This window comes from Cetorhinus maximus, chromosome 11 (assembly GCF_964194155.1).
Source record: "Cetorhinus maximus chromosome 11, sCetMax3.hap1.1, whole genome shotgun sequence".
Lineage (NCBI taxonomy): Eukaryota > Metazoa > Chordata > Chondrichthyes > Lamniformes > Cetorhinidae > Cetorhinus > Cetorhinus maximus.
Window position 1 is genome coordinate 125,981,449 of NC_135889.1, and position 22,664 is coordinate 126,004,112.

At 48.2% G+C, this 22,664-nt stretch overlaps 1 protein-coding gene across 10 annotated transcripts in view; it reads left to right on the plus strand.

The window, feature by feature from the left end:
• The window catches only part of tns1b (tensin 1b), a 662,464-nt gene that overhangs the window by 527,562 nt on the left and 112,238 nt on the right, over nt 1-22,664 (plus strand). The window lies entirely within an intron of this gene.

Below are 22,664 nucleotides of genomic sequence, written 5' to 3' on the forward strand. Positions count from 1 at the left end.
TTGAAAGCCACGATTGAATCTGCCTCCATCACACTCTCAGGTGGTGCATTCCAGACCCTAACCACTCTCTGTGTGAGAAAGGTTTTCCTCATATTTCCTTTGTTTCTTTTACCAAACACCAATCTATGTCCTCTGTTTCACGAGCCTTCCATCAATGGGAACAGTTTCTCCCTTTCCAAACTGTTCAGACCCCCTTGTGACTTTGAAAAGCTGCTCACAACCTTCTCTAAGGAAGGAGGACGGCCCCAGTTTCTTCAATTTATCCCCAACTTCCTCATCCCTGGAACCATAAATCTTTTCTGCACCCTCTCCAATGCCATCACATCCTTCCGAAAATGTGCTCTGAATTGAACCAACTAATCCATTTGAGGCTGAACCAGTGTTTTATAAAGATTTTTAGTAACTTCCTTTCTTACACTGCAGGAACTCACCAAGGCTCCTTCAACAGCACTTTCCAAACCCATGACCGCTACCATCTAGAAGGACAAGGGCAGCAGATAAATGGGAACAGCACCACCTGGAAGTTCCCCTCCAAGCCACTCACCACCCTGACTTAGAAATATATCACCGTTCCTTCACTGTCGCTGGGTCAAAATCCTGGAACTCCCTCCCTAACAGCACTGTGGGTGTACCTACACCACATGGACTGCAGCGGCTCAAGAAGGCAGCTCACCCACCGACTTCTCAAGGGCAACTAGGGATGGGCAATAAATGCTGTCCCAGCCAGCGAAGCCCCACATCCTGTGAACGAATTTAAAAGAATGTGATTCTGCAGCCCTGTAGCCACTGTTGTTGTATTAGCCTGGGCAGGGAGTTCAGCTGGGTATTCCAGCATGAAGAGCATCGCAGCCAAGCCTGATCCTGTATTCAGCTCAAATCCAGACACTAACACTCACAGAGAGAGACACCACAGACACTCACACACAGAGAGACACAACCATGGACAGACACTCACACTTGCAGATAAATACACCCATAGACATGCTCAGATACACACATACACACACACACACACACTCATAGACAGTCTTACACACACAGATGCCCACTCTGACACAGATACACACTGACGTGGACAGCCTTGCTCTCTCTCTCCACCCCCGCCAGCCCCACCCCCTCTTTCGCTCGCTCGCTCTCTCTCTCTCTCTATCTCTCTCTCTCACACACACAAAGGCACACACACATACAGAGACAGATACACACACTGACATGGACAGCCTCGCTCTCCCTCTTCCTCTCTCTCCCTCTCTCTCTCACACACACATACAGAGACATACACATGTGAAGTTTCTCACACATTGAATTGAAGAAACTTACAGCATAAAGGAGACCATTCAGTTCATTGTGTCTGTGCCCGCTGTTTGAAAGCAGTTGTGCATCTCTGCTTTTTATTCAGAACCCTGTAGGTTCCTCACCCTCACACACATCCAGCTGGGATCTCTGGAAAGCAAACTGGAGGGGGGAAGCCTGACTGATTTCTTTCCCAGTTTGGGCTTCAGGCTAATTGCATGTATGCCACCCCCTCCCTTAATGTTCCCCATGCTAGCTGGCAAGAAGAGGGCATTCTCTTTGTTTCCTGTGAGTGGTGGTCTTTAATTTTATTCATTTACAGGATGTAGGCGTCGCTGGCTGGGCCAGCATTAATTGCCCATCCCTAGTTGCCCTTGAGAAGGTGGTGGTGAGCTGCCTTCTTGAACCACTGCAGTCCCTGCGGTGTAGGTACACCCACAGTGCTGTTAGGGAGGGAGTTCCAGGATTTTGACCCAGTGACAGTGAAGGAACGGCGATATATTTCCAAGACAGGATGGTGAGTGACTTGGAGGGGAACTTCCAGGCAGTGGTGTTCCCATCTATCTGCTGCCCTTGTCCTTCTTGGTTGTAGTGGTCGGGGGTTTAGAAGATGCTTGTTGAAGGAGCCTTGGTGAGTTCCTGCAGTGCATCTTGTAGATGGTAAACACACTGCTGCTACTGTGCGTCAGTGGTCGAGGGAGTAAATATTGAAGCTGGTGGAATGGGTACCAATCAAGCGGGGCTGCTTTGTCCTGGATGGTGTCAAGCTTCTTGAGTATTGTTGGAGCTGCACTCATCCAGGCAAGTGGGGAGTATTCCATCACACTCCTGACTTGTGCCTTGTAGATGGTGGACAGGCTTTGGGGAGTCAGGAGGTGAGTTACTCGCCACAGGATTCCTAGACTTTGACCTGCTCTTGTGGCCACAGTATTTATATGGCTAGTTTTTAAAAATTCATTCATGGGATGTGGGCATTGCTAGCTAGGCCAACATTTAATTGTCCTTGTTCAGAAGGCATTTAAAAGTCACATGTAACCCACATTGCAGTGGGTCTGGGAGTCACATGTAAACCAGACCAGGTAGGGACAGCAGATTTCCCTCCCTAAAGGCCATTAGTGAACCAGATGGGTTTTCACGACAATCGGTAACGGTTTCATGGTTACCATTGGACTTTTAATTCCAGATCTTTTTATTGAATTCAAATTCTACCATTTGCTGTGGAAAGATTCAAACCCTGGTCCCCAGAGCATTACCCTGGGACTCTGGATTACTAGTCCAACGACAATACCACTACGTCATCACCTCCTCCAGTTAAGTTTCTGGTCAATGGTAATGCCCCAGGATGCTGATAGTGCGGGATTCAGCGCTGGTAATGCTATTGAATGTCAAGGGGTGATGGTTAGATTCTCTCTTGTTGGAGATGGTCATTGCCTGGCACTTGTGTGGTGCGATTGGTCAAATGTTGCTTTGATGTCCAGGGCAGTCACTCTCACCTCACCTCTGGAGTTCAGCTCTTTTGTCCATGCTTGGACTAAGGCTGTAGTGAGGTCGGGAGCTGAGCGGCCCTGGCGGAACTGAAACTTAGTGTCAGTGAGCAGGTTATTGCTGTGTAAGTGCTGCTTGATGGCACCTTCAACAACACCTTCCATCACTTTTCTGATGATCGAGAGTAGCTGATAGGGTGGTAATTAACTGGATTAGATTTGTCATTTTTTTGTCGACTGGACATACCTGGGCAATTTTCGATATTGCCGGGTAGATGCCAGTGTTGTAGCTGTACTAGAACAGCTTCGCTAGGAGCGCGGCAAGTTCTGGAGCACAAGTCCTCGGTACTACGATTGGGATTTTATCAGAGCCCATTGCCTTTGCTGCTTCTTTTTACTGTGTGCTCTGCAGGAGGCTTGGAAAGATATTCGTGAGCTCAAATTTCCCACTGCTATTCTGAAAGGGCGCCCCTCTGGTGCTGACAACACCGGAGGGTTTGATCTTTCAAACAGGTGGCTCTTCTGATGTCCCTGTCCTGATTTATGGTGGAGAGGTGCTGAAGTATTAAGTGGATCGGATGGTATCAGCACCATCTCAGCATTGTGAGAGTTAAAACACACGTGAGCCAGCAGGACTCCCGGCAGCCCTGGCTAATCCCTTTGGATTTCTGATGAGATGGGCTGGCTCTGTCTCGGGAGTAGGGAGGTGTCAAGTAGCAACCCAGCCTTCTCGTAGTCCAGGACCGCACTCTGAGTGAAAGAAAAGCTTGAGCTACAGCTGGGCACCACACTTTAGGATGGATGTCCAGGCTTTGGTGAGGGTACAGAGGAGATTTACTAGAATGGGGACCAGGAATCAGGGACATCAGTTATTAGAGAGACTGAAGGAGCTGGGATTGTTCACCTTAGAGCAGAGAAGGCTAAGGGGAGATTTAATAGAGGTGTTCAAAATCATGAAAGGTTTAGACAGAGTGAGTAAGAAGAAACTGGTTCCAGTGACAAGTGGGTCAGTAACCAGAGGAGACAGATTTAAGATAACTGAGAAAAGATGCAGAGGGGAGATGTGGAGAACTCTTTAGTCATTGAGTTGTTGTGATCTGGAAGGTGCTGCCTGGAGACGTGGTGGAAGCAGATTCAGCCATAGCTGTTAAAAGGGATTTGGATAAAGAGTTGAAGGGGAAGAAAGTTACAGGGCTGTGAGGGATGAGCCAGGGGACAGGAATCATTGGGTAACTCTTTCAAAGAACAAACACAGTCTTGATAACAATTTTGTGCTTCCAGAGACTTTCACATTTCTGTTTTCGATCTCCTGATGTACCACTCTTCCTTCTTGAATGTTCTAATCTCCAATGTTGCTGGTGTCTGCTTAAATTCCACCTTCATGTGCAGGTGAAGGCACTTTGGCAATGTACTGATGCGATGGGGTCGGAATCGAAATTCTGCAGTGAAATTCATCACTTCTGTTTTTAAGGAGAGTCAGTTGACTGTTTGACAGCAAGGGGCATCGCAGTTAGCCTACACCTGTCTTGTTCCCCATGTCCAGATGCACCTCCATCCAGTGGCATCTTGATGGCAATCTGCAATGGGAACCTGGAGAAGAGAGAGTGTGCAACAGTCCCTCAGTACTGACCCTCCGACAGTGCAGCACTGCCTCAGTACTGACCCTCCGACAGTGTAGCACTGCCTCGGTACTGACCCTCCGACAGTGTAGCACTGCCTCGGTACTGACCCTCCGACAGTGCAGCACACCCTCGGTACTGACCCTCTGACGGTGCCGCACACCCTCGGTACTGACCCTCTGACAGTGCAGCACTGCCTCAGTCCTGACCCTCCGACAGTGCAGCACTGCCTCAGTACTGACCCTCCGACAGTGTAGCACTGCCTCAGCACTGACCCTCCGACAGTGCAGCACTGCCTCAGCACTGACCCTCCGACAGTGCAGCACTGCCTCAGTACTGACCCTCCGACAGTGCAGCACTGCCTCAGTACTGACCCTCCGACAGTGCAGCACTGCCTCAGTCCTGACCCTCCGACAGTGCAGCACTGCCTCAGTACTGACCCTCCGACAGTGCAGCACTGCCTCAGTCCTGACCCTCCGACAGTGCAGCACTGCCTCAGTACTGACCCTCCGACAGTGTAGCACTGCCTCGGTACTGACCCTCCGACGGTGCAACACTCCCTCGGTACTGACCCTCTGACGGTGCCGCACACCCTCGGTACTGACCCTCTGACAGTGCCGCACACCCTCGGTACTGACCCACCGGCAGTGCAGCACTGCCTCAGTACTGACCCTCCGACAGTGCAGCACTGCCTCAGTACTGACCCTCCGACAGTGCAGCACTGCCTCAGTACTGACCCTCCGACAGTGCAGCACTGCCTCAGTACTGACCCTCCGACAGTGCAGCACTGCCTCAGTACTGACCCTCCGACAGTGCAGCACTGCCTCAGTACTGACCCTCCGACAGTGCAGCACTGCCTCAGTACTGACCCTCCGACAGTGCAGCACTGCCTCAGTACTGACCCTCCGACGGTGCAGCACTGCCTCAGTACTGACCCTCCGACGGTGCAACACTCCCTCAGGGGAGGAAATAGAAGTGGTATTGTCGCTGGACTAGTAATCCAGAGACCCAGGGCCCAGGGTAATGCTCTGGGGACCCAAGTACAAATCCCGTCACGGCAGATGGTGGAATTTGAACCCAATAAAAAAAATCTAGAATTAAAAAAAGTCTAATAATGACCATGAAGCCCTTGTTGATTGTTGTAAAAACCCATCTGATTCACTAGTATCCTTTCGGGAAGGAAATCTGCTGGCCTTACCTGGTCTGGCCTACATGTAACACCAGGCCCACAGCAATGTGGTTGACTCTTAAAATGCTCTCTAATCAAGGCCAATTAGGGATGGGCAGTAAATGCTGGCCTAGCCAGCAATGCCATGAATGAATAGAAAAAAAATAGTACTGACCCTCCGACAGTGCAGCACTCCCTCAGTACTGACCCTCCTACAGTGGAACACTCCCTCAGTACTGACCCTCCTAGAGTGGAACACTTCCTCAGTACTGACCCTCCTACAGTGGAACACTCCCTCAGTACTGACCCTCCTAGAGTGGAACACTCCCTCAGTACTGACCCTCCTAGAGTGGAACACTCCCTCAGTACTGACCCTCCTAGAGTGGAACACTTCCTCAGTACTGACTCTCTGACAATGCAGCACTCTCTCAGAAGAGAAGTGGGTTCCAGTATGTGGGGCACTGGCATCAGTACTGGGGAAAGTGGGGCTGTACAGTTGGGACGGTTTACATCTGAACCATGCTGGAATGAGTGTTCTTGGAAATGGTGTAACTAGGGAAGTAGAGAGGGCTTTAAACTAAACGAGGGGTGAGGGGTCAAGTTTGGGTGGAGGTAGCAATTCAAGGTGTAGATTCAAGACAAGAGAGCAAAAAAGTAATATGAGAAATGAGGGTGAGAGAATGGCAGGAAGGGACAGAGAGAAAAAACCTAAGAATACATCAACAGTCAAGACTAGATGTCACTAAGGTAAGAAAAAGACAAAACTGAAGGCTCTCTATCTGAATGCATGTAGCTTTCATAACAAAGTAAATGAATTGATGACCCACATTGAAGCAAATAAATATGATCTGATAGTAATTACGGAGACGTGGTTGCAGGATGACAAAGATTGGGTCCTTAACGTTGAGGGGTAAATGACTTTCAAGAAGAATAGGAAGCTAGTTAAAGGTGGAGGGGTAGCACTGTTAATCAAAGAGGGCATTGGTGTAATAGTTAGAGATGACCTTGGTTCAGGAGATCCGGATGTAGAATTGGTTTGGGTGGAGATGAGGAATAATTGGGGGAAAAAGTCATTAGTGGGAGTGATCTACAGGCCTCCTAACAGTAGCCACAGTGTAGGACAAAGTATACAAGAGAAAATATTGCGTACTTGTGATAAAGGGACGGCAATAATCATGGGTGATTTTAATCTACACATAAACTGGAAAAATCAGATTGGCAGTAGTAGTCTGGATAAAGAGTTGTTAAAATGCTTTCCATGTAGTTTCTTAGAGCTGCATGTTCTCGAACCAACCAGAGAGCAGGTTATATTAGACTTGGTATTGTGTAACGTGACAGGATTAGTTAATGGCCTCAGAGTAAAGGCACCCCGAGGTAGTGGCGACCACAATATGATTGAATTTTACATCCAGTTTGAAAGGGAGAAGAATGGGTCTAAGACTAGTATCTTAAACTTAAATAAGGGCAACTATGTGGGAATGAAAGCTGAGCTAGCTGAAATGAACTGGGAAACCAGGCTAGAGGATAGATCAATAGAGAAACAGTGGCAGACATTTAAGGGGATATTTCAGAGTACTCAGAATAAGTACATTCTGACTATAAAGAAAAATTCTAAGGGGAGGACCCACCATCCGTGGTTAACTAAAGAAGTTAAGGAAAGCATCAAACTTAAGGGAAAAGCATACAACTCAGCAAAGATGAGTAGCAGGACAGATGATTGGACAGAATATAAGGAACCGCAGAGAATGGCTAAGAGGTTAACCAGGAGAAAGAAATGAGAGCATGAGAGGAAGCTAGCTAGAAATGTACTTAAAAAGGAAAAAAGTAAGTAATGTGAGGTCCTCTAGAGAGTGACAGTGGGGAGTTAATAATAGATAATAAGGAAATGGCGGAAGAAATGAACAAATATTTTGCTCCGGTGTTCACTGTAGAGGATACAAAAAACATTCCGGCAATAGCTGCAAATCAGGAGGTGAACGCGAAAGAGGAACTTGGTGAAATTGAAATCACTAGGGAAATGGTACTGAGCAAATTGATGGAGCTGCAGACTGGCAAGTCTCTGGGTCCCGATAGACTACATCCTAGGGTCTTAAAAGAGGTTGGTAATGAGGTAGCTGATGGGCTGGTGTTAATTTTTCAAAATTCGCTAGATTCTGGAAAGGTTCCATCAGATTGGAAAGTAGCAAATATAACCCCTCTATTCAAGAAGGGAGGGAGGCAGAAAACAGGAAACTATAGGCCAGTTAGCTTGACGTCTCCCGTGGGGAAGTTATTAGAATCGATCATTAAGGAGGTTATAGCTGAGCGCTTAGAAGAGCTCAAGGCAATCGGGAAGAGTTAGCATGGTTTTGTGAAAGGAAAATCATGTTTAACCAATTTATTGGAGTTTTTTTGAAGGAGTAACATGCGCAGTGGATAAAGGGGAGCTTGTAGACGTCCTGTACTTGGATTTCCAGAAGGCATTTGATAAGGTGCCACATCAAAGATTATTATGGAAAATAAAAGCTCATGGTCTAGTGGGTAACATATTAGCATGGATAGAATATTGGCTGGCTGGGAGAAAACAGAGTATGCATAAATGGGTCTTTTTCTGATTGGCAGGATGTGACGAGTGGAGTCCCACAGGGGTCTGTACTGGGGCCTCAACTTTTTATCATTTACATCAATGACTTAGATGAGGGGAGTGAAGACATGGGAGCTAAATTTGCAGATGACACAAAGATAGGTAGGAAAGTATGTTGTGAAAAGGACATGAGGAGGTTGCAGGTGGATATAGATAGGTTGAGTGAGTGGGCAGATCTGGCAATTGAAGTTTAATGTGGGAAAATGTGAAGTTGTTCACTTTGGCAGGAAAAACAAAAAAGGAGAGTATTGTTTAAATGGAGAACGACTGCATAATTCTGAGGTGCAGAGGGTTCTAGGTGTTCTAGTCACAAGCAGCAAGTAATTAAGAAGGCTAATGGAATGCTATCTTTTAATACAAGAGGGATTGAACATTAATTAAAGTAAGGATGTTATGCTTCAGATATACAGGGCATTGGTGGGCACCTCAAATACTGTGTGCAATCTTGGTCTCCTTATTTAAGGAAGGATGGGGGTGGTTCAGAGGAGGTTTACTAGGTTGATACCTGAAATGAGTGGGTTGTTTTATGAGGAAAGGTTGGACAGACTGGGTTTGTCTCCACTGGAGTTTAGAAGAGTGAGGGGTGATTTGATTGAAGTATACAAGATCCTGAAAGGTCTTGACAAAGTAGACGTTAAAAGGATGTTTCCTCCTGTGGGTGAGTCCAGAACTAGGGGCCACGGTTTTAAAATTAGGGGTCACCCTTTTAGGACAGAGATGAGGAGAATTTTTTTTCTCTCAGAGGGTTGTGTGACTTTGGAACTCTTCGCCAGAAGGTGGTGGAGGCGGGGCCATTGAATATTTTTAAGGCAGAGGTAGATAGATTCTTGTTAGGCAAGGAAATCAAAGGTTATCAGGGATAGATAGGAATGTGGAAATCAAAACACAGGAAGATCGGCCATGATCTTATTAACTGGTGGAGCAGGCTTGAGGGGACGAATGGCCTACCCCTGTTCCTATTTCTTATGTTCTTATGCTCTATGACCCTCCGACAGTGCAGCGCACCCTCAGTACTGACCCTCAGACAGTGCATCAGTCCCTCAGTACCTCTGACAGTGTGCCACTCCCTCAGTACTGACCCTCTGACAGTGTGCCACTCCCTCAGTACTGACCCTCTGATAGTGCGGCACTCCCTCAGTATTGACCCTCCGACAGTGCAGCACTCCCTCAGTACTGACCCTCCGACAGTGCAGCACTCCCTCAGTACTGACCCTCCGACAGTGCCGCACTCCCTCAGTACTGACCCTCCGACAGTGCCGCACTCTCTCAGTACTGACCCTCCGACAGCGCCGCACTCCCTCAGTACTGAGCCTCCGACAGCGCCGCACTCCCTCAGTACTGAGCCTCCGACAGCGCCGCACTCCCTCAGTACCGAGCCTCCGACAGCGCCGCACTCCCTCAGTACCGAGCCTCCGACAGCGCCGCACTCCCTCAGTACCGACCCTCCGACAGCGCCGCACTCCCTCAGTACCGACCCTCCGACAGCGCCGCACTCCCTCAGTCCCGACCCTCCGACAGCGCCGCACTCCCTCAGTCCCGACCCTCCGACAGTGCGGCACTCCCTCAGTCCCGACCCTCCGACAGTGCGGCACTCCCTCAGTCCCGACCCTCCGACAGTGCGGCACTCCCTCAGTCCCGACCCTCCGACAGTGCGGCACTCCCTCAGTCCCGACCCTCCGACAGTGCGGCACTCCCTCAGTCCCGACCCTCCGACAGTGCGGCACTCCCTCAGTCCCGACCCTCCGACAGTGCGGCACTCCCTCAGTCCCGACCCTCCGACAGTGCGGCACTCCCTCAGTCCCGACCCTCCGACAGTGCGGCACTCCCTCAGTCCCGACCCTCCGACAGTGCGGCACTCCCTCAGTCCCGACCCTCCGACAGTGCGGCACTCCCTCAGTCCCGACCCTCCGACAGTGCGGCACTCCCTCAGTCCCGACCCTCCGACAGTGCGGCACTCCCTCAGTCCCGACCCTCCGACAGTGCGGCACTCCCTCAGTCCCGACCCTCCGACAGTGCGGCACTCCCTCAGTCCCGACCCTCCGACAGTGCGGCACTCCCTCAGTCCCGACCCTCCGACAGTGCGGCACTCCCTCAGTCCCGACCCTCCGACAGTGCGGCACTCCCTCAGTCCCGACCCTCCGACAGTGCGGCACTCCCTCTGTACTACCACTGTCCTTTCAACACAGTGCATAGGCAGGGCTGGGGCCACCTTCACGGCCTGAACACTGCTCAGTAGCGACAGTGGGACTGGAGCAGCTGCCATCACAGCAAAAGCTAAATTAATGGAGAGATGAGCCTCCCTGATGTGTCTGAATACAGTGGGGGCCCTGTGCTTTATCAGGAAGATTTCAGCCCCTTGCCAGAATGGGAGCTGATTGCTCTGTTAAATACTCACTGGTTAACCTGTGCCTCTCGGCTGTATAGCTGATGCAACTGGAAGCCCGGCTCCAGAAAAGGTACACGGAGATGGAAAGATATCACACTGCCTGCTCAACGTGATCCTCCTCCCCTTGCTCTCCACCTTGCTCGAGAACCACCAGAGACTGTGAGAGAGACCAACAAAAGAAACAGAGAAAGCGACAGTTGGGGTGAGGAAATAAGCCACAGAGAGGAAGTGTGAGGGAAAGAGAGATATAGAGCATAGAAAGTAATGGACAGAAGGGGATAGAGATGGGGAAGATGGAGACCAAGAGAGTGATAGGGGGACAGCGAAAGGGATAGAGGTAGTCAGAAAATGAAGAGAAAGAAAGCGAGAGACAAAGAGGATAGAAGGAGAGAGGGAGGAGATAGAGATAGACAGAAAGCAATAGGAAGGGAAAGAGGGAGACAAATAGACAAAATGAATAAAGAGTGAACAGAAAGGTGGAAAGACAGAAAAAGGGGGAGTTGAAGAGAAAGAGAGAGAGAGAGAGAGAGAAAGATTTGGAGAGATGCTGGAGGGTTGTGCGCCCACGTACTCTTTCATCCCAAATATTGGACGATGGTTTAACTAAAAACACACTTTCTTTCAATTTGATTCAGTCCTATGCAGGGGTGTGTTATAGATCTGACTTTAATTAGCCAGCTGTAACCTAAACTGTCTCTGACAGATGATTTCACTTGCTGTTGCAACTGCCTTTAAGTTAGCAGCCCACAGGCAGATGAAGGCACAGTGTCCTACAGAGCCTCTGCTCAATGACAGGACTCCCAAACGGCTGCGATCTTCCACTTGCCTCCACCCTCCAGTCGGCCGGCAACAGGAGGCAACAGGCAGCCAACGTGTGTGTGGGTTTTTGTGAGATGACTGAGTCCTTTAGCAGGAGCTTGTGAGGAACATACTGTGACTGAGAAAAGTCACAGAGGGGGAGAGGGCGCAGGGCCTGTTCATTCCGAACAAGCTGGTTCCCTTGGCACGGACAACACCCTGTGGCATTTTCTGGCCGTGTGCAAAACAGTCGGCTTGATTGAGAGAGAGGGAGGATCACAGCAGAAAAAGTTCAGCCAGAACTTTGACTCGCTGAGAGCTGTCGGGCTTTACTGATTGCTGCCTGTTTGCAGGAGGACCTTGTACATCAGATAACCAACAGGTACGGATGTGGGTTTGGGGGCATGGGGGGAGCAACAGGCGGTGGAACAGGGAGGGAGAATGACTGGGCATGTGGGGACATCGCAGGGTGGACAGGGGGTTGGTCAGAATAACACAGCAATAAAAAAACTACCTTGATCAGGAAATATTTGAGATTTACTTGCAATTATTGAAGTTAGATTATTGCTGTAACTTTGTCAATACACTCTCCTTGGCCACTTGAGCTGCACTTGTGAAGGCTGCGAGAGCGTCTCGTCCATATGATTAAACTTCAGTACCCATTACCTTCCACACCTCCACTCTCCCCAAGGCATGGATTCTCACTCGGGTACAGTTCCACACACACTGACTCTCACTGTGGTACAGTTCCACACACACTGACTCTCACTGGGGTACAGTTCCACACACACTGACTCTCACTGGGGTACAGTTCCACACACACTGACTCTCACTGGGGTTCAATTCCACACACACTGACTCTCACTGTGGTACAGTTCCACACACACTGACTCTCACTGGGGTTCAATTCCACACACATTGACTCTCACTGGGGTTCAGTTCCACACACACTGACTCTCACTGGGGCTCAGTTCCACACACACTGACTCTCAGTGGGGTTCAGTTCCACACACCCTGACTCTCACCGGGGTTGAGTTCCACACACACTGACTCTCACCGGGGTACAGCTGCACACACACTGACTCTCACTGGGGTACAGTTCCACACACACTGACTCTCACTGGGGTACAGTTCCACACACACTGACTCTCACTGGGGTACAGTTCCACACACACTGACTCTCACTGGGGTACAGTTCCACACACACTGACTCTCACTGGGGTACAGTTCCACACACACTGTCTCTCACTGGGGTTCAGTTCCACACATACTTACTCTCACTGGGGTACAGTTCCACACACACTGACTCTCACTGGGGTACAGTTTCACACATACTTACTCTCACTGGGGTACAGTTCCACACACACTGACTCTCACTGGGGTACAGTTCCACACACACTGACTCTCACTGGGGTACAGTTTCACACACACTGTCTCTCACTGGGGTTCAGTTCCACACACACTGACTCTCACTGGGGTACAGTTCCACACACACTGACTCTCACTGGGGTACAGTTTCACACACACTGTCTCTCACTGGGGTTCAGTTCCACACACACTGACTCTCACTGGGGTACAGTTCCACACACACTGACTCTCACTGGGGTACAGTTCCACACACACTGACTCTCACTGGGGTACAGTTTCACACACACTGTCTCTCACTGGGGTTCAGTTCCACACACACTGACTCTCACTGGGGTACGGTTCCACACACACTGACTCTCACTGGGGTACAGTTCCACACACACTGACTCTCACTGGGGTACAGTTCCACACGTCCTGGCCTGAATTTATCCCTTGTCGGGAGCGCGCGATCGGCGGGCCTGGGAGTGGCTGGGAAATGAGCCCCAACTGTGATCAGCCCCCAGCCGGGATTTCACGCTGGCCAATTAACGGCCAGACTGCGTGAAGCGTGCACTGGAAAGTTCAGCGCTGCCGGGGTGGTCGGGGTGAAGACGGGAGGGTGGTGGTGGGGGGCAATGATGTCACTGTGGGTGCGGGTGAGTGCTTCGAGAGAGCACCCTGAAGGCAGACAGCTGCCTCAAGGAGCTGCAGACCTGCAAATAATAAAATGAAGCACAAAAAAGCTGCAACAAATGTCCGTGCAGCACAATCAGCGCCTGGAAGCAAACCTTATAAAAACACTGTCACCAGATATTTCTTTTTATTTTATTTCCTAGCGGAGATTTCATCCCGCACTTGGATGAGGTTTCATCAAAAATCTAAAGGACCACCTGGCCGATTCGCTCGTCTGCCAACTGTAAGGTTGGACGGGCCATGAAAAATTGCACCCATATTATGGGCTTAATTGCCCTGAGGCACGCCTGCTGATTGAAATGTGGCCCGGGGATGGGATGACATCGGGACGCTTGCCTGACATCATCTCGCACGATTTTACACTCGCTCGGGTCGGCGTGCGCCAGCCTGCGGAATGTAAAATTCTGCCCACTGACTCCCAGTGGAGGAGTATGGTTCCACACACACTGGCCAGGATTTTGCTCTCGTCAGGCGGGCTTGGAGAGGGCAGCGGGAGTGGTTGGGAAGCCAATCGCTGCCAGCGATCAGGCATTGACCGCAATTTCACACTGGCAGGCCAATTAAGGCCCACCCAGCATGAAACGCGTGCTGCAGTGCTCAGCGTTGCCTTTGTGCAGTGAGTGAGGGAGGGAGGAGGTCGAGCGGGGAACTTCACGCAAGAAAAGTTCCCTGAGGCACAGAACTGCCTCAGAGAGATGAAGATTTTAAAAGTAAAAATAAAGAATTATAAATTCTTAAAAACAATGTCCCCTCATGTGACTTTGTCACGTGAGCAGGTACATGTTATTAATGAAATGTTTAAATTTGAATTTAATTCTTTAATAGCTGTTGGAAACATCGTCCCACCCTCTCATTACTGACCCTCTGACAATGCAGCACTCCCTCAGTACTCACCCTCTGACAGTGCAGCACTCCCTCAGTACTGGCCCTCTGACAATGCAGCACTCCCTCAGTACTGACCCTCTGACAGTGCAGCACTCCCTCAGTACTGACCCTCTGACAATGCAGCACTCCCTCAGTACTCACCCTCTGACAGTGCAGCACTCGCTCTGTCAGAGGTATTAGAAAGGCTGGCTGTATTTAAAGTTGATAAGTCACCAGAACCAGATGGGATGCATCCGAGGATACTGAGGGAATCAAGAATGGAAATTGTGGAGGCACTGTCTATAATCTTCCAATCCTCCTTAGATTACAGGGGTGGTGTCAGAGGACTGGAGAATTGCAAATGCTACAGCCTTGTTCAGAAAGGGTTTAAGGATAAACCCAGCAACTATGGGCCAATCAGTTTAACCTCGGTGGTGGGAAGCTTTTAGAAATGATAATCCGGGATATAATTAACAGTCATTTGAACAAATTTGGATTAATTAAATAAATTTATTATTTGTTCTGTGAAATTTGGTATTAATGGCAAATTGTGTTTAACTTACCTTGTCAATGACTGCAAGCAAGTAACAGAGAAGGTTGATGAGGGTAATGTGATTGATGTGGTATACCCAGACTTCCAAAAGACGTTTGATAGAGTGCCACATAATAGGCTTGTCAGCAAACCTGAAGTGGCACGGATATGAAGTTGCCTGAGTGACAGGAATCAGAGTCATGGTGAATGTTTCTCGAATTGGAGGAAGGTTAATAGTGGATTTCACCGGGGGTTGGGACTAGGTCTCCTGCTTTCCTTGATATATATCAATGACCTAAACTTGAGTGTACAGGACATAATTTCAGAATTTGGAAGTATGGTGAGCTGTGAGGAGTGTAGTGATAGACTTCAAGAGGACATAGACAAGTTGGTGGAATGGGCGGAGCAGGTAATAGTTGAAATTTGATGCAGAGAATCATGAAATGCTACATTAAAGCACAAACAAATGTGGAGAAACAATATAAAATAAAGGATGCAATTCTGAAGAGGATGCAGGAGCAGAGGGACCTGGGGGTTACGCTGAGAATGATTCATCTGCGCTTTGTGCAATCTTGTGTTACACGGATGCATTTCTGTGTTTCCCTACATCACAACAGTGACTGTGCTTTGAAAATACTCCATTGGCCCTGGGTTGCTTTGTGGGTGTGATAAGGTGCAGAGGGATAATCCCTGTTGGTTGTTGACAGTCCTTGGTTTCAACTTTCAGGAGGGGACTTGGCAGGCGTGTGGGAACCAGGTGATAATATCAGAGAGGAATGCCAAGGTGCACAGAATACTGTGATAGGTATGTGGATAGATCGATAGAGAGGCAGACAGACACAGACAGATAGACAGAATAATAAGTTAATAGGTGGGGTCAGTGTAAGGGAGAAAGTAATAAAGTCTAAAAAAGGGTTGCCTGCGTATATGTGAATGCACAGAGTGTGGTAAATAAGATTGATGAGCTACAGGCACAGATTGCCATGTGGGAATACGATGCTGTGGCTATAACAGAGACCTGGCTCAAGGAAGGGCAGGACTGGCTATTAAATATCTCTAGATACAGGTTGTTCAGGAAAGATAGGAAAGGGAGAAAAGGTGAGGGGGAGCGAGGGTTGATTTAGGAGAACATTGCAATGCTAGAGAAAGAGGACAGAATCTATTTGGTTAAAGCTAAGGAACAAAAAAAGGTGTGATTACATTGCTCGGTGTAGCCTGTAGACTACCAACTAGTAGGAAAGATGTGGAGGAACAAATTTGCAATGAAATTACAGAGAGGTGCAAGAATTATAGAGTAGTTATAATGGGGGACTTTAATTATCCCAATATAGACTGGGATAGTAGTAGTGTAAAGGGCAGAGTTCCTAGAGTGTGTTCAGGAAAATTTACCAGTCCAACAAGAAATGAGGCATTGCTAGACCAGACTCTTGGGAATGAGATGGACCAAATGGATCAAGTGTCAGTCGGGCGGAACTCCCGACCTCATCCTGCCCCATTTAAATTTTCAGGAAGGCAGGGGCGCAGCAAGATCAGCTGTGGGCCCGCTGACCTGTGGCCAATTGAGGCCATTGACAGGATCATTTAAACAATTAAAGGACCTGCTCGTCCAACCTTAAGGTTGGCGGGTCGGCCAGGAGCCCCAGCGGGAATAGAGAAAACATGAAACCTCATCCACCGGCGGGATGAGGCTTCATGTAGGGTTTTAAACAGTTTAATAAAGTTTTAGTGTAATTTATGAACATGTCCCATCTCATATGACATTGTCACATGAGGGGGACATGTTAAGGATTTTTTTTTTCTATTTTTAATGTTTTTAAAAGTGTCAGCGATCTCCTTGAGGCTGCGCTTAGCCTCAGGGGGATGTGCGCTTTTTCATGCGCATGCGCGAAAGAGCGCACTCTCGCTTTTGGGGAATCAACCCCCGGCCGCACAGGGAATGCATAGCGCTTCCCACCGGACGTCACGCTGGGCGGGCCTTAATTGGCCCACCTATGTAAAATGGCGGCGGGGCCCGCTTCTCCGGCGGGAATCAGCTCACCGCCCGCCGGAGATTGGGTCGGGCCCGCCCACCCGGCAGGCAGAAAATTCTGCCCATAAGGTTTAGGTTGGCTTTGGAAAAGGACAAAGATCAATCCAGAGTAAGAATAATTAACTAGGGGAAAGCCAACTTAAGTGGGGTAAGATAAGATCTGGGCCAAATAAATTGGAGTCAAAGATTGGCAGGAAAAACGATGGCTGAACAATGGGCTACCTTCAAAGAAGAGATGGTTTGGGCAGTCAAGGTAAATTCCCTTGAAAGGGAAAGGTAGGACAAACAAATACAGAGCTGCCTGGATGACAAAAGAGATAGAAATTAAGATAAAGAAGGAAAAGTGTGCTTCAGACTTCTGGTAGGAAATACTAATGAGAACCATGCTGAATATAGAAGATTCAGAGGGGAGGTGAAAAATAAAGAGAAGCAAAGAGGGAGCATGAAAAGAGACCGGCAGCTAACATAAAAGAGACATCCAAGGTCTTCTATAGGCACCAAAAGAGTTAACAGGTGCTCAAAAGGAAGAGCAGAACTAATTAGGGACCAAAAAGCGGATTTACACGTGGAGACAGAGGGGATAGTTGGGGTGTTAAATTAATACTTTGAATCTGTCTTTACCAAGGAAGAAGATTCTACCCAGGCCACAGTGAAAGAGGAAGTAATTCAGACACAGGAGGGTTCAAAATTGATCAGGAGGAGGTATTGGATAGGCTGCCTGTACTAAAAGTTGATAAGACACCAGGACTGGATGAGATGCATCCAAGGATACTGAGGGAAGCGAGAGTGGAATTGGGGAAGGCACTGGCCATAATTTTTCATCCTTCCTTAGACTCGGGTGGTGCCAGAGGTCTGGAGAATTGTAAACATTACACCCTTGTTCATAAAAGGATGTAAAGATAAGCCCAGCAACTGTAGGCCAGTCAGTTTAACTTTGGCAGTGGGGAAACTTCTAGTCATAATCATTCAGGAGAAAATTAATATTCACATGAAAAATGTGGGCTAATTACAGTAAGCCAGCATGGATTTCTTAAGGTAAAATAGAGTTTAACTAACTTGCCGGAGTTTTTTGAAGAGGTAACTGAGAGGGTTGATGAAGGCAATGCTGTTGATGTGGTGTATATGGACTTTCAAAAGGCACTTGAAACAGTGCCACACAACAGACTTGGGAGCAAAGTTATAGCTCATGGAATAAAAGGGACAGTAGCAACATGGATACAAAATTGGCTGAGTGACAGGAAACAGAGAGTAATGGTTAATGGATATTTTTCGGGCTGGAGGAAGGTTCGTAATGGAATTCCCCAGGGTTGGTCTTGGGACCCTTGCTTTTCCTGATGTATATTAATGATCTAGATCTTGGTGTACAGGGCACAATTTCAAAAGTTGCAGATGATACGAAACTTGGAAGCATTATGAACTGTGAGGAGGACAGTGTTAAACTTCAAAGGGACATAAACAAGTTGGTGAAATGGGCAGACAAGTGGCAGATGAAGTTCAATGCAGAGAAATGTGAAGTGATACATTTTGGAAGAAAGAGCATGGAGAGACACAATCTAAAATAAAGGCTACAACTCTAAAGGGGGTGCAGGAGCAGAGGGGCCTGGATGTATATGTGCATAAATCATTGAAGGTGGCAGGACAGGTTGAGAGAATGGTTAATAAAGCACACAGTATCCTTGGCTTTATTAATAGGGATATAGAGGACAAGAGCAAGGAGGTTATGTTGAACTTGTAGAATACACTAGTTTGGCCTCAGCTGGAGTATTGTATCCAGTCCTGAGCTCCACACTGTTGGAAGGATGTGAAGGCATTGGAGAGAATGCAGAAAAGATTCATGAGAGTAATTCCAGGGATGAAGGACTTCAGTTATGAAGATAAATTGGAGAAGCTGGGACTGCTTTGCTTAAAGAGAAGGCTGAGAGGAGATTTGATAGAGGTATTCAAAATCATGAAGGATCTGGACAGAGAAGATAGGGAGAAACTGTTCCCACTCATGAAAGGCTCGAGAACAAGAGGGCACAGATTTAAAATAATTGGTAAAAGGGGCATTAGTGATATGAGAAAAAACGTATACATGCAGCAAGTGTGTAGGGTCTGGAATGCACTGCCTGCGAGTGTGGTGGAGGCAGGTTCAATGGAGGCATTCAAAAGAGAATTAAACTGCTATCTGAAAAGGAAGAATGTGCAGGGTTATGGGGAGAAGCCAGGAGAACGGAACTAGGTGAGTTCCTCATTTTGGTAGTCAGCGCAGACAGGATGGGCTGAATGGTCTCCTTCTGCACTGTAAAAAATCTGTGATTCTCTGGGAGGGAGGATTTTATGACTTGCGATAAGAAGATGATTAACAGAGACAATTAGGAGCTGCATTGTTTCCAGTCACCAAAGAGTCAAGGAATTGTGTGGGTGCTGCAACCCTGCAGTCAGGCCACATCCAGTCGGGAATGGTGGTGGACAATTAAACAATTCACTGCAGAAGGAGGCTCCACAAATACCCCCATCCTCAATGATGGAGGAGCCCAATACATCAGTGCAAAAGATAAGGCTGAAGTATTTGCAACAGTCTTCAGCTAGAAATGCCGAGTGGATGATCCATCTTGGCCTCCTCTGGAGCTCCCCAGCATCACAGACGTCAGTCTTCAACCAATTCGACTTGCTCCACGTGATCTCAAGAAACGGCTGAAGGCACTGGATACTGCAAAGGCTATGGGCCCTGACAATATTCCGGCAATAGTACTGAAGACTTGTGCTCCAGAACTTTCCGTGCCCCTAGTCAAGCTGTTACAGTACAGCTACAACACTGGCATCTACCCGGCTATGTGGAAAATTGTACAGGTATGTCCTGTACACAAAAAGCAGAACAAATCCAACCTGGTCAATCAGTCTACTCTCCATCATCAATAAAGTGATGAAAGGGGTCATCAACAGTGCTATCAAGTGGCATTTGCTCAGCAATAACCTGCTCACTGATGCCCAGTTTGGGTTCAGCCAGGGTCACTCAGCTCCTCACCTAATTACAGCCTTGATTCAAACATGGACAAAAGAGCTGAACTCTCAAGGTGAGGTGACAGTGACTGTCCTTGACATCAAGGCAGCATTTGACCAAGTATGGCATCACAGACATCACTGCAGGAGTTCCTCAGGGTAGTGTCCTAGGCCCAGCCATCTTCAGCTGCTTCATCAATGACCTTCCTTCCATCAGAAGGTCAGAAGTGGGGATGTTCGCTGATGATTGCACAATGTTCAGCACCATTTGCGATTACTCAGATACTGAAGCAGTCCATGTTCAAATGCAGCAAGACCTGGACAATATCCAGGCTTGGGCTGACAAGTGGCAAATAACATTCACGCCACACCAGCTCTAGTCAATGACCATCTCCAACAAGAGAGAGCCTAACCGTCGCCTGTTGACATTCAGTGGCATTACCATCGCTGATTCAATATCCTGGGGATTACCACTGACCAGAAACCAAACTGGACTAGCCATGTAAATACTGTGGCTACAAGAGGAGGTCAGAGGCTAGGGATCCTGTGACGAGTAACTCACCTCCTGACTCCCCGAAGCCTGTCCACCATCAACAAGGCACAAGTCAGGAGTGTGATGGAATACTCCCCACTTGCCTGGGTGGGTGCAGCTCCAACAACACTCAAGAAGCTCAACACCACCCAGGACAAAGCAGCCCACTTGATTGGCACCACATCATCAAACGTTTACTCCCTCTACCACTGATGAACAGTGGCAGCAGTGTGCACCATCTACAAGGTGTACTGTAGAAACTCACCAAGGCTCCTTAAACAGTACCTTCCAAACCCACGACCACTACTTTCCAGAAGGACAAGGGTGGCAGATAGATGGGAACACCACCGCCTGGAAGTTCCCCTCCAAGTCACTCACCATGCTGACTTGGAAATATATCGCCGTTCCTTCACTGTCGCTGGGTCAAAATCCTGGAACTCCCTCCCTAACAGCACTGTGGGTGTACCTACACCACATGGACTGGAGCGGTTCAAGAAGGTAGCTCACCACCACTTTCTCAAGGGGAATTAGGGATGGACAGTAAATGCTGGCTTAGCCAGTGATGCCCACATTCCATGAATGAATAAAAAAAGTGTCCAATCTCAGTGTTGAGCCTTCCCTCCTGTTCTATTAGTAACATATTAGATGTCAGGTGAAGGTGAATGATTCAGCCCCGTCTGATTCTGCAAGGGCTGTGTGTGCCTCATTGTCACCTCTTCTACACTGTCCCCATCAAACACTCCCAGGACAGGTACAGCATGATGTTAAATACAGAGTAAAAAGCTCCCCTTACACTATCTCTATCAAACACTCGCAGGGACAGGTACAGCACGGGGTTAGATATAAAGCAAAGCTCCCTCTACACTGTCCCCATCAAACACTCCCAGGACAGGTACAGCACAGGGTTAGATACAGAGTAAAGCTCCCCCTATACTGTCCCCATCAAACACTCCCAGGACAGGTACAGTACGGGGTTAGATACAGGCTAAAGCTCCCTCTATACTGTCCCCATCAAATACTCCCAGGACAGGTACAGCACAGGTTTAGATACAGAGTAAAGCTCCCTTTACACTGACACCATCAAACAGTCCCAGGACAGGTACAGCACCGGGTTAGACACAGGGTAAAGCTCCCTCTACAATGTCCCATCAAGCACTCCCAGGACAGGTAGAGCACGGGGTTAGATTCAGAGTAAAGCTCCCTCTACACTGTCCCCATCAAACACTCCCAGGACAGGTACAGCACAGGGTTAGATACAGAGTAAAGCTCCCTCTACACTGTCCCCATCAAACACTCCCAGGACAGGTACAGCACGGGGTTAGATACAGAGTAAAGCTCCCTTTACACTGTCCCCATCAAACACTCCCAGGACAGGTACAGCACGGCATTGGATACTGACCAAGAAATCAGAGAAATGATTGTGAAGTTAGAGGGTGGCTATGCGAATGGGTCGGTGACTTTTTGAAGAGAGTTGCTTCAACATATGATCCATTTTAAATTGTACCTTTTGTTGCAAAGAGATTTGAAGGGTACTTGTACCATTCAGAATGCCCAGCTTAGATTCAAGGATACTTTTTTTTACCAGATTTCTTTTTGGCACCTGCTGTACTCAGGAGGCAGTCTCCTGGGCTCCCATACACAGAAACCCTCCTCCCACCCATCTCATTGCCCTGCTTGCACTCTGCCACACAGTAAATCATGAACTGCTCTGTTCCATCACTTGCCAACTCGCTCTGTTTCCTGCTTCCAGGTTTGTGTATTTGCAAACAATTTACTACACTTTTGAAAGTCTGGAATAGAAGTTTGAAAATCGTGCCACTATAATGGAGGTTGAATGAAACCATTACCCCACTCTGTAGCCACTTACCTTCAATTGCCTTGCAACCCATTAACTTTTCCCAGGAACCCTTTAAGGCCAACCCACTTGCAACTTGACTTCCTCTGGTGAGTCCCCAGTGTTGGCCCTGGTAAAAGGTGGTCATGACCTTATTGTGAATATTTAATTAAGACTCACACAGAGGTGGGTGGCATGGGAGTGGGAGGGGACATTTACTGGTGAGCTCAGATCTCAATGTTTCCATCGAAATCAGGACAAGCCTTGCCCCTTTAAGCAGAGCTGTGCAAGCGGCCAAACCTGGCAACAAAACATTAAACAAAATGTAAAGGAATAATTGTAGCGGAAAAGTTGAAGACGCTGGTCTAGGGAGAAAGGAGCTGGGGCAGAGCCCCAGACTGACATCTGTAGTAGATTTAAGCAGCCCCTTGTGTAATGCCTTCAGTATGTGATACTTAATACCATTCTATTTCAGTCATGTTA